The sequence below is a fragment of the Pleurodeles waltl genome, chromosome 5 (assembly GCF_031143425.1).
Source record: "Pleurodeles waltl isolate 20211129_DDA chromosome 5, aPleWal1.hap1.20221129, whole genome shotgun sequence".
Lineage (NCBI taxonomy): Eukaryota > Metazoa > Chordata > Amphibia > Caudata > Salamandridae > Pleurodeles > Pleurodeles waltl.
In genome coordinates, this window is record NC_090444.1 from 1,872,260,920 (window position 1) to 1,872,272,760 (window position 11,841).

General features: G+C 45.7%; 1 protein-coding gene across 1 annotated transcript in view; it reads left to right on the plus strand.

Annotated features, from left to right (window-relative positions):
* The window catches only part of LOC138296908 (uncharacterized), a 31,046-nt gene extending 23,482 nt beyond the window's left edge, over positions 1-7,564 (plus strand). The window contains exon 3 of the mRNA XM_069236422.1: positions 7,077-7,564. The gene's annotated coding sequence lies outside the window, so the exon portion shown is untranslated. The remainder of the gene's footprint in view (positions 1-7,076) is intronic.
* The last annotated feature ends 4,277 nt before the right edge of the window (positions 7,565-11,841 follow it).

Consider the following 11,841-nt stretch of genomic DNA (forward strand, 5'->3'; position numbering starts at 1 on the left):
AATCTGTTAGAGTTGCAGGCGATACGTCTGGCTCTGAAGGCCTTCCTCCCGTCCATTCACTGTCTGTCAGTTCAAGTCTTGACAGACAACACTACCGCGATGTGGTACATCAACAAGCAGGGAGAAGTAGGATCGTACCTTCTTTGCATAGAGGCTCTGTGGCTCTGGTCCTGGGCGCAGGGCCATCGGATTTGCATAGTAGCAAACCAACTATCTGGAGTTCTCAACGTACATGTGGACAGTCTGTTGGCACTTCTCAACCGATCAAGAGTGGCGTCTCCATCTGGGCAATGTTCTTCACGTCTTCTGGGTGTGGGGAGTTCCTCTGATAGACCTGTTTGCTACTCAAGAGAACGCACACTGCCCATTGTTCTGAAGCCTCCAGTATCCGGTGCAAGGGATCCTGGAAATATGCAATCTGTATGTATTAGATGAGGAAGTATAAGGAATGTGAGCTTTCCCTTAACATGGTTTTCTTTTGGAATAACACGATTGCCTCCTGATGTATAGGATGAAGGAGATCATTTGGAAACATCTTTCATACTCATTTGGTATTATAATATGTTTTATGAAATTCACATGTTTCCTTGGTAATAACTATTATTATTTTTTAGCATTCTTTATTAGTATTGAGCTTAATTGGTGATGAAAAACGATGTGTCTGGGTTAATATATTTGGTGTTTTATCTAATTCTGTTAAGACCACGTGTTCCATAATGCTCTTGGTTGGTAGAGGGTAAAAAGATTATAAAAGAGACTCATGGGGAGGGTATTCATAAACTGTGAGCAAGACCGAGAGGTTGACACGCATAGGTGGTGTCGTTTGAAGTACATATTTGGATAAAGTAATAAACTCTCCTGGAATGCAACAAGTCAATTTCCTCGCAATTGTTTGTTTTTGGAGAATGTAGAGGAATGGTCCTTTCCTCACGTGTGTACCCGTGAATTTGCGCACCACAATGTGGACCTTTTTGATGGATTATATATATATATATATATACACAAAACACATTCCCAAGAGGAAAACAGCTCGGAGCACTCACAGGTTTTGCAGTCCATTTATTTTCAACAGCAGACGCGTTTCAGCAGGTTTGCCTTTATCAATGCTAATCCAGCAAGTAACATCACATGATATGCATTTAAATCTGGCCTGCCTTTCTCCTATTGGAGATATGTTGGTGTCGACGTATTTAGCTTTTCAGTGTCGTCATTTTAAAGGCATACCATTCATAAAAATGTGAGATTTTCTCTGATGTTTAAACTTGCGGTTATAAAATAAAAGATCTGTTACCCTCGTAACCGCACTTGCCTTTTAATCCATGCACACCAGACAGCATTAGTCTCGTGACCTTTGCTGTTACATTTAGTAATGTCCCAAAACACTTTGGCAGGTATCACGTGCATTTCCTTGGCTGCGGTGGTTCTGGCAGTTTATCAATATAAGAAAACAAATGCCACTTGCTTTGCCGAACAACTTTAGCACGGGTGCTAAAGTTGTTCGGCAAAGCAAGTGGCATTTGTTTTCTTATATATATATATATATATATATATATATATACACAATATTTTTTGGGGGGGGATTGGCACGTGCTTGTGAGGTCGCTATTCACCTTTTGGCCTCAAAGGCACATAAAAAATGATGAAACTGACGTCCGTACGCCGGCGTAACTTCTTATGGCTCAGATGACGTCAGACTGAGTCGTGTGCGGAGCCGTGCAATTGTGACGTCCTCATCGGCGTGAGGAGCTAGGAAGAAAATTTCCGTTGAATGCTGGCGCATTGTGAGAATTCATAAGGTGAGGAATCCACAGGTAGCTACTGTATCCACAAGAAAAAGCGTTACTGAAGTTAAGTAACTTATTCCTTTTAAAAGTCAGGGGGGTCTATAATCAAAGCTTCAGTATTCCATGATGGTCTAGACCCACCAGAAAGCTTAAGTATGGTAACCAGGTATAATGAGCTAGATGTGTGAAGTGCCTTGGGGAGAATGCACCTGGTTTCCTACATGATTGGCTTAAATGAGAACCCATTGGAATGTAAACAGAACCTGGGAAATAAGGTATTTCCTTTTAACCTTAGAGATTAAACATTCTGCCGCATGGAAATCCTCTGTTGGTGGAGTGAGATGAATTTTGGGAAGCCCGGTCAGGAGAGAATTGCAGTAGTCTGTTCTAGAAAACACTAATGATTGAGTCAAGGTTTTAAGATATTGCTCTAGAATGAAGCTGCAAATTCCAAATAGAAGGCTCAATTAAAAGCGTGAATTTCTGGCCAGGTTGTTAACCTGTGACTGTAGATTGCGTCTTTTGTCTAGGATGACCCCTAACTATTTAGGACTGTTGACGATGATGGGCTATTAGTTGAGAATGCTGAATGAATTCAACCAAAATGCTATTGATAGTGCAATTGACATGCAGAAATGAGGAATTCAGTTTGAGATGGATGTTGTGTGAAATTATGGTTGTCATCTTGAACTATGTTTAGAGTGTTAGCTAGGTGGGAGATGCTGTCTGGAAAGGAAACCTTTCGGTACAGTTGGGTGTCATCAGTGTATTGATGATGAAGGCGTTTCATTGAACCAGAGGAGGTGGAGAGGCTAACTAAATCAACTGACCAGTATTTTAAAGAAAATGAGGCAATGGCTAAAAATGAGATTTATCCTCTGGGAGACGTATAAAGCTACCATAAGGTGGGAAATACTCGCAGGTGAAGTAGCGGATAAAAGACATCTGAAAAGAGAATGCAAAGACCTCTACCAAGAGATCTGACAGTTAAACTCGTCACCTGGCTCAGCGGAGAGCAGAGTAAAAAGCAGTGGCAACAAATGATGTTAAACTGCTATACCAAGCTAGGAAGCAGAGGGTACATGGAGTTGGAGACAAGACAGGGAAACTCATAGCATGGCTAGCAACCAGGAAAGCGGTAACTTCACACATAATCAAATTGGTGGACTTGTAGGGAATAGCGTGCAGGGAAGTAAGCTAATAGCAGAGATCATTGCGGGATACTCAGAGGAGTTTTATAGGGGAAGCCACATGAAAGAAGACTCAGAGTTAAAGGCCTTTGGGAGGGATTGCTCCGTAGGAGGCTGGGTAAAGAGAAAGTACGGGTGCTAGAAGTAGAAGCAGACTTGACAGCACTCTCCCATCTACAACCTGGAAGGCACCAGGTCCAAATGGCCTACTGGTAGAGTTTCTGTACCAGCTACTTGCAAAAGTACTGCCTCTCCTACACAAGATGTATATTAAAGCCTATGAAAGGGGCGAACTTCCTAAGGCTCTGCAGACTCCAACAGTGGTGGCTGTTCTACAACCAGGAAATCCTACAGATGATAGAACTCATACAGACCCATCTCACTTTTGAATGTAGATGCAAAAATATTGGCAAAAACTCCATAGCGTATAGGCTGAGCGGAGTGATACTAGAGTTGATCCACCCAGATGCCACACAGGTCCACACAATTTAATCTTAGGAGGCTACACAATAATGTAGCAGCCGCTGAAGATGTGCAGATACCACTGGTATCTCCTTAGATGCCCATAAAGCAAATGATTCAGTGGAATGGCCCTATATGTTTGCATTTTTGTGAAAAATGGGTTTTGCAGCACAAATCTTTTTCTGGATTCACTTGCTGTGCATTATTCCGCCATGTAGTGGTTGGGTCAGAAATTGTCTTTATTTCGTGCCTCTTTGTTGTGGGTGTCATCAACCACCATTTGGTGGTATGTCTGTCCTCTTTGTGATGTCAGACAGCTCCCCCAATGTTCCTATGCATAGTGGCCATCTTCAGATTATTTTTGCCGCTGTTGGGTCTGGAAGCAACAGAGGAGCTCCAAAACTTTTTAGATTTTTTTTTTTTTAATTCACTGAAAAAACATTTGTTGAACCAGGCAAAGGAGAAGACAACTAGAGAGAAAGGGATCCTTCACTCTGCCCTCCGACAGGGTACCCCACCGGAGTCAGCCCGTTATCGGAGAATGAGACGAGGTAGGCTGTCCCCTTTAAAGTTTGCGCAAACTTGTGTTGGCAGTTTGGCTAATCTTTAACCTCTGTCTGCTAAAAGACCACCAAGACGAGGACTTTGATGCCTGCGCCGCATTTGTATCAAAGACCTTTAATGTACCCCAAAAACTAAAACACTATAACACCATGTCCAGAAGCTACAGATGATGCTTAAAGACCTGGGGATGTCCAGCACTGACAACAAAAACATTGAAGAGGCAGAGACCGCCCACAAAGGGTCAGACATTGACATTCTCAAAGCAGACGCAGAGAGGAGATAAGTGTAGAAGAAGGTGGCGAAGAACGCCACAATAAAAAATCAAAAGTTAACTAAACCGCCGATAGGCTAAAACCTCTGAGAAAAAGCTGCACAAGGCAGCTTTGACATCTAAGAAAATGGCGATTCAAGGTCAGCCTTGAGCGATAGAAGCCCACGGCTCCCAGCCACAGGATACCTATGATGGCAGAGCTCCAAAAACATTGAACTCTCCATCAGCTTGAGAGACCTTAAGGGGAAAAAACAACCTTCTGAGACCGATCCTTCAACGCCAAAGAGAAGCCCATCGTAGAAGCTGAAAAGGCGCAAGAGGTATAACAGAAAAAACGAACATTAGAGGCAGAAATTGCAGCACTTCTTCAGCAAAAGCATGAGTTTGGCGACTCCTTAAGGGAATTTATGATCCCAAGTAAACATATAGCCTTCGACGCCGAAGAGGAGGAATCTTTTTTTAGAAGCTCCAGTGACACCTGAACTTCATGAAGAGTAAGCTGAAGGGCAATTCTACAAACCCAGAAGGGAAGAAGGAACAGGAGGGTTTGACGAGAAGTCATGGACCGACCTCGACACAGAGGGCATGACTTGGATATTGGTGATATTACCTCAAATCCTCCTTGGAGGTGGTCCCTAGTACTCCGTCATGCTGATGGTGGTCCGTCCACTATATTTAGATGTATTGCAGCTGAGGTGAAGAGCGCTGCAACGGAATGCTCTTCCTAGCCGTCAAGCTGGTGGGTACCCGCCGACCATATTCAGATGTTACAGTTCTGTAGGCGGTGTACTGGCAGCAGATTGCTGACAGCGGGAGACCATCACTTGACCCAATGGGCATTGTACAATGGCAGTGGCTATGGAAAGCAATCACATAGCACACCCATCATGCACTGTATGCATGTGTCCCCCTGCACTACACAACACACACTATGTACAAGCTGGAAACACAAGTTTGCCATGCATCTATCACACAACAGGCACACAGCATTGACACTGCACCCACACACGACACAACTACAAACACATCTACACAAACACTCTTTCACAGGTATAACTACACACGTTACGACAACACTACACTCACCTGAATGTTACAAACAGCAACACAACACACAGACACAAATATGCAACATTAAACCCATATGCAAGTGACACACATACAGACACTACCACATCACCCACTCCAGCTCCCTCTGCCTCAACCAGTAATTCGCATCGCACACACATACATGTACTCACTTGCAAACACAGCTCATAGCACAACATCAGAGGTACAGGTGCCCTTGCCATGTGCACACATGGACATCACTGTTGTGCTAGCATTCATTTGGTTATGAATACTGACACCACAATGATAGTTGTGTGTGTGCGATGTGTTATGTACCAGTGTCCCCTTCCATGTCCCGTACAAATGTGTCCCAGACATATTCATGTCACAGTCTGAAAATTACTGTTGCATGTATATGATTTCAGTGCCCATACAAAGTACACAGCCAACGTGGGTTACCTACCTTTGAGTCCGTAACAAAGGGGGTGGGTTGTTGTGTTTCTCCATGGTCCAGTGGCAGCAGCGACAGAAGGTGTTGTCCTATCAAAAATAGAAGCAGATACGCAGGAAAACGTAAGTTTTGTGCACCACCCTTCCCCAATCCGCCAACTCGGGTGTGCCGGTCGTACCTCCACAGTGGGCTTGGCATTAAGGCATATCCTGATCTGCTCGGCAGAAAATGTGGCTGGAGTCCTGCTGATAGCCCCTATGTCCAATCCTGCCGTCGAGGTAGCTGGAAAATCCTGGCAGAGGAGGCGGAACTGGAGCAGTATTTAATCTATGATTCCCCCTACATGTAAATCAGTCAGACAGACCACCAGTGTGGCGTACGGGTTTTCGGTTGGAAAACCGGCAGCGGGACAGTTACCTCCAAGATCTAAATCAGACACAGAATATCCATAAAAAGAAGTAGATAGCTACCCATTGAGGCCATCACTGCCTGACAACCTCACAATGTACAACAGTCTAGTCAGAAGGGCTGCAGATACATATGGGGTCCGTTGGAGGCGGAAAAAGGACATTCTGGGTTTTTCCTAGAGCCATCAATGCTTGCTAATGAGGGGAAATGTGGGAAATCTGAAATAGAAAGAGAGAACTTCTCGTGGCAAGGCAAAAGTAGGTTTGCTTATTACGGCTAGGAGACCAGTTACCGCCACAGAGGTAAACAGTTGATCTTAATTTTTTGTTTCCAGGCAGCTGTTTTATATAGCTGAAAAACTGCTGACATTACAGTTATCTCAGAAGCCAATAACAAGTCACGGCAGGATAACAGTTAATAAGATACTTTTACAAAAACATCACATCACTGGTGTCCTTTAAACTCGTAACCTTTTCTCTACATACTCTTATCGTAAGTCTTACAAATCTTTGATGAAACATTAATCTCCCTTTGAGCATGTGTGGGTGTTTTATTGCTCTGTTCCCAAGATGACTTGGGTAACTTCAGTCAAGAGTATACAGAATCAGCAATCACCCATATTCTCCAGGTGAGGTTTCCATTAACTTGGAGAATGAGATATGTGCATGTGTGCTGTGATCATAAACTCTTAAAGGCTTGTAAAAATGTTTTTCTATTTAACTGTTAACTGAAAACCTACTGAACATGTGTTTCTGCTTTCTGGTGAACTTTAACCTACACTGTATCTTTAAGAAACCAAGGCATATATTGCTCTTTAACCATGTATCGTTCTGCATTGCTCTCTCCTAATGTCTAGGGTAACGCCATTTCTTCATGTTTCATTTTCTACTTAACAGACCCTATACTTCCCAGTGCTACCCAGCACATTGGATCTGGGCAAATAAGCCATTTGGGAACCTGTCACAGCCAACGCAGTTACTCCCTGAGTGGAAAATAAGTGTAAGCCCTCAACTAAAGACCCCAAATACATCCAGGGAAATGCACCATCTGACTCCATTATTGTTTCGGTCGCCAGCAGAAGAAGCCATGCACGCACCTCAACAGACCCTCCACCAGAAAGGGACAGCGAGTGGCTCGACATGGAAGAAAGATAGAGAGAGAGTGACTGCAACACAATGGCGACTTACTATTTCCAATGTGCTATTAAACAGATATGTTTAGATTTTCAATCAAAATCAAATTAACAATTAATGGTCTAGTCCAAATATGTTAAAATTCTGTATAAAAATCCAATGACTGTGTTTAGTCACAAAATTATCAATTTTATATATTCATAAAATTTTCAATTAATTGAAGCAACAACCAAACACAGTCAAAAATAAATATTAAAAGCAAGACGTTATTCAGTCCCATATGATGGCACATAGGCAATCAAGATCTTTTACAATACATTTCAACAATTGATGCAATGTATTCCGCCATGGGCGGGGTATACGATCGACGTTTCAGCCTCCCATGGCTCAATCAGTCCCTGAGACCAGCCTCATGAAAATGTGTCAGGAAAAAATCCATTACCACAATTATTGCTCTACAGCATAATAAATAACCCATTAATAAGACAATATATACATATAAAACCAGTCAAATAGGCTGTGTAACAACATGGATCACCCACTCGCAAAACACCAGTGAATACAATTAGTAAGTGTATGATGTTTTCAATGATAGGGTGCATGGTGTACTAATATGCCTTTTAGCTTACATTCATAGCTTGGTGTCTAAACTTGCCTAGATATCAGCGTCCGGTTAGCCTTTTGGAGAAGTATTGGTAAGCATTCCCCCATACGGTTTTTAGGATGGGTGGAGTGGTTCGTATTTAAAAGGGGTATGTTGTACAGAGGTGGTGATTTTTCAAAATAATATTTATGGCATTTGTTTATGGGTTATGTTACTTTCATGGTTATAGGTGAGGTCTCAGGCCCTTATTTATACTTTTTTAGCGCCGCGTTTGCGCCGCTTTTTGACGCAAAAACGGCGCAAACTTACAAAATACAATTGTATTTTGTAAGTCTGCGCCGTTTTTGCGTCAAAAAGCGGCGCAAATGTGGCGCTAAGGAAAGTATAAATATGGGCTTCAGTGTCTTAAGTATTGTGGATAGCACTTGGACACAGTTTGACACACACTTTGCATGAGGTGGTTTGAACCATCACAGTTTTTTAAGTGTGTTTACTGGTGTTTTGTGAGTGTGCGCCATGTTTTTTACATGGCATTTCTGATGGATACAACTACCTGTGGATTCCCCACTCATTGAATTTTCCCCCTGCGCCAGCTTTCGACGGAAATTTTCTTCCTAGCTTCTGCACGTCGACGAGGACGTCACAATTGCCCACGCAACGCCGTGTGACGTCATACAGGCATTAAGAGGTCCTCGCAGGTCCGACGTCAGTTCCCTTTTTTCCGTGCCTTCTAACGACAGTTATTCTTCGAGGGAGCTACTGTTTCTACTCTACATAGTTACAGTTACTGTTTCTTTCTTCGAAAAGAAAGCATGTCTCAACGAAAGTCGGGTTTTAAACCCTGCAGGGAGTGCGGAGGCAAAATGTCGGTGACAGACCCACATGTAGACAGCTTGTGGTCTCTCACCTCCGACCACAACGTGGAGAAATGTGACTCCTGTCAACGGATGAACCCGAAGGCGTTGAAGGAGCGTGAGGCAAAACTCTTTTTGGTGAAATCCAAGAAGAGGGAGAAGCGGCATCGACACAAGTCATCTTCTCCTAAGTCCCAACGGCGTCATCGTGACTTCCGGCATCGTCCCGAATCTCGGCGCCGGTGGAGTAGGGAGCGGTCGCGCTCGGGTCGCCTTCTGTTCGGCGCTGAAAGACATGGGAGGTTAGTCCCACTATCACTCCTCAGACGCCTCCTGCATCACCGGCATCGCTGACTTCGCCCTTGAATCCACCATCTGTTTTTGAGGTTCCTCAACGTCAGGAGTTCTCACCAGCTTCTCAGACACCGGGGCCGCCGCCGATGTCACCTCGAGCCCAGGCTCTGCAGTATCCGGCTTTCCCGGCCCCAGGTGCTGACAGTTGCGCATTTTTAAATGCAATGTTTGCCATTTTTCAACAAATGGCTCCAGGTGGCGGACCAGCTGGTCCTTCGAGGCCATTGGCCTTCAATATGGGTGCTCCGGCTCCTTTACCACCGGCACCTTTCATGCCCTTCCTTCCAATGGGAGGTGCTGGCTCGGTGCCGGTTCCTTTGGCGTCGACTTCATAGCCTGTGACGCCGAGTAGATCTGCTGGTCCGGCGCCGGAGAGCTCTCCTGTTCATCCTTTGCCTCATACGGGGCCAAAGAAGTCCACGGCGCCGATGGATCCGGCGTCAGACGAATCTGAGGATCGGCGTCAGGTATCGACGTCGGCTGACGCCCTGTCGACGCCAAGGATTGAAGCCAGGCTACATTCAAGAAGGCTTGCTCTTCGCCTCCTAGAGGAGCAGGAGTATCGGAAGCAGGCCCTAGAGGAAGTGGAGATTGATGAACCTCTGGGGGATCTCCAGGGTTTGGTTACAGCAAGTGGCTTAGACACCTCTCCAGAATGGGACTTAACATCTCCTGGAGAATATACAGAGGAGGCTGCTTCATTCCACTCTGTAATAAGGAAGGCAGCTGACTTTTTGGACCTTCCCTTGCCAGTGTCTGAATCCAAACCTAATATATTGACTGAGGTGTTACATCATGCTTCGACGGTTGCGGAGCCACTCCTGCCATTTAATGAGGCTCTGTTAGAACCAATTTTAGAGATCTGGAAGAAGCAGGTGTCCTCTTCGGCCGTTAATAGATCAGTGGCACGCAGGTATAGTGTGGCTCCTGCGGATCCAGGGTTTTTGTCTAGGCACCCGACCCCAGAGAGCCTGGTGGTTCAGTCTTCATGTTCATCTCGGACTGCCCCAGGCTCTTTTCCGAGGGTGCCTTCGGACAGAGACTCAAAGAAAATGGACCAATCTTCCAAGAAAGCTTTCTCATCATGCAGCATGGCTCTCAAGTCTACTAATGCCACATGCATTTTGGGCAGATACATCTACGCCCTAATGGAAGGGATAAAGTCGTCCCATACGGAGGTACCGAGTCTGGTTTCAGATGCTCAAGCTGCGGCAACCCAAGTAATCCAGTCGGGGCTGGACACTACTGATTCTGTGGCCAGGGCTATGGGCACTGCTGTTGCTACGAGGAGACAGGCCTGGCTTTGTTCCTCTGGATTTTCATCTGATGTCCAGTCAGCCCTGCTAGATCTTCCCTTTGATGGGGATAAACTTTTTGGATCCAAGGCGGACTCTGCCCTTGAGAGATTTAAGAAGAGTAGGGCCACGGCGAAGTCATTAGGCTTGCAGGCCTCCTCTTCTGCTTCTTAGAGACTGTTCAGAAGATTTAGGGGGTTTAGTCGTGGCTCATCCTCCTCCTTTCGAGGCAGATTTCAACAGCAACCCGCCACTGCTCTCCCGTATAGATCATACCGGGGAGGGGCAGGGTTCGAACCAGAGGGGCCACCCAGCAGCACTCTGCCTCTTCCTCTGGAGGGGTGCAGCATGGGAAGCAGCCTTAGTCTTCTGCCAATTCCTTCACATACCACTCCTGTAGGGGGGAGGTTATTGAACTTTCTCCACAAGTGGGAGGATATAACATCAGACTCCTGGGTCACCAGCATTGTGGGGAAAGGCTATGCCCTTCCCTTTCGGGAGTTTCCTCCCCCCATCCCGCCCCACCCATCCTACTGTTCAGAAGAGCATCTCCTGTTACTAGTCCTCCTTTCAAAGGGTGCAGTGGAGTTGGTTCCAGAGCAGGAAAGGGGTCAGGGTTGTTACTCAAGATACTTCCTGATCCCCAAGAAGGATGGTCGGTTGAGGCCAATCCTGGACCTGAGGATTTTGAATTGGTTCATCAGACAGGAAAAGTTCAAGATGCTGACCTTGGCTCAGGTGCTTTTGGCGTTGAACGAAGGAGATTGGATGGTGTCTGTCGACTTGCAGGATGCTTACTTTCATATCCCAATACTCAAGTCGCACAGGAAGTTTCTCCGGTTTGTGGTGGGATCGCAGCACTATCCATTTGCGGTCCTTCCGTTTGGTCTTACTTCCGCGCCTCGAGTCTTCACAAAGGTGATGGCGGTGGTTGCAGGAGAGCTCAGAAGGAAGGGGATAGCGGTATTTCCTTACCTGGACGATTGGTTGATCAAAGCCAAGTCTCCAGAGCTCGTGCTACATCACCTGCAGTCGACAACCCAGTTGTTGTTCGACCTGGGTTTTTCGGTAAATGTGCCCAAATCTCACCTGGAGCCCTCTCAGCGCCTCCTGTTCATAGGGGCGGTACTGGATACAACATTGAATTGAGCCTTTCCTCCGCCTCAACGGATTCAGGACATTCAGGCGTTGGTTCCAATGTTTCAAAGTGGAGCGGTCATTCCAGTCCTCAAGGTCCTACGTCTGCTCGGTCTGTTTGCTTCTTGCATTCTGTTGGTCACTTACGCTCGCTGGCACAGGAGGGCTCTTCAGTGGTGCCTCCGAAAGCAGTGGTCTCGGCACAAAGGAGATCTCGAGGGATCGGTAAAGATCTCCAGGGACGCTGCAGTGGATCTAGGATGGTGGGTTGCAGACGGCAATCT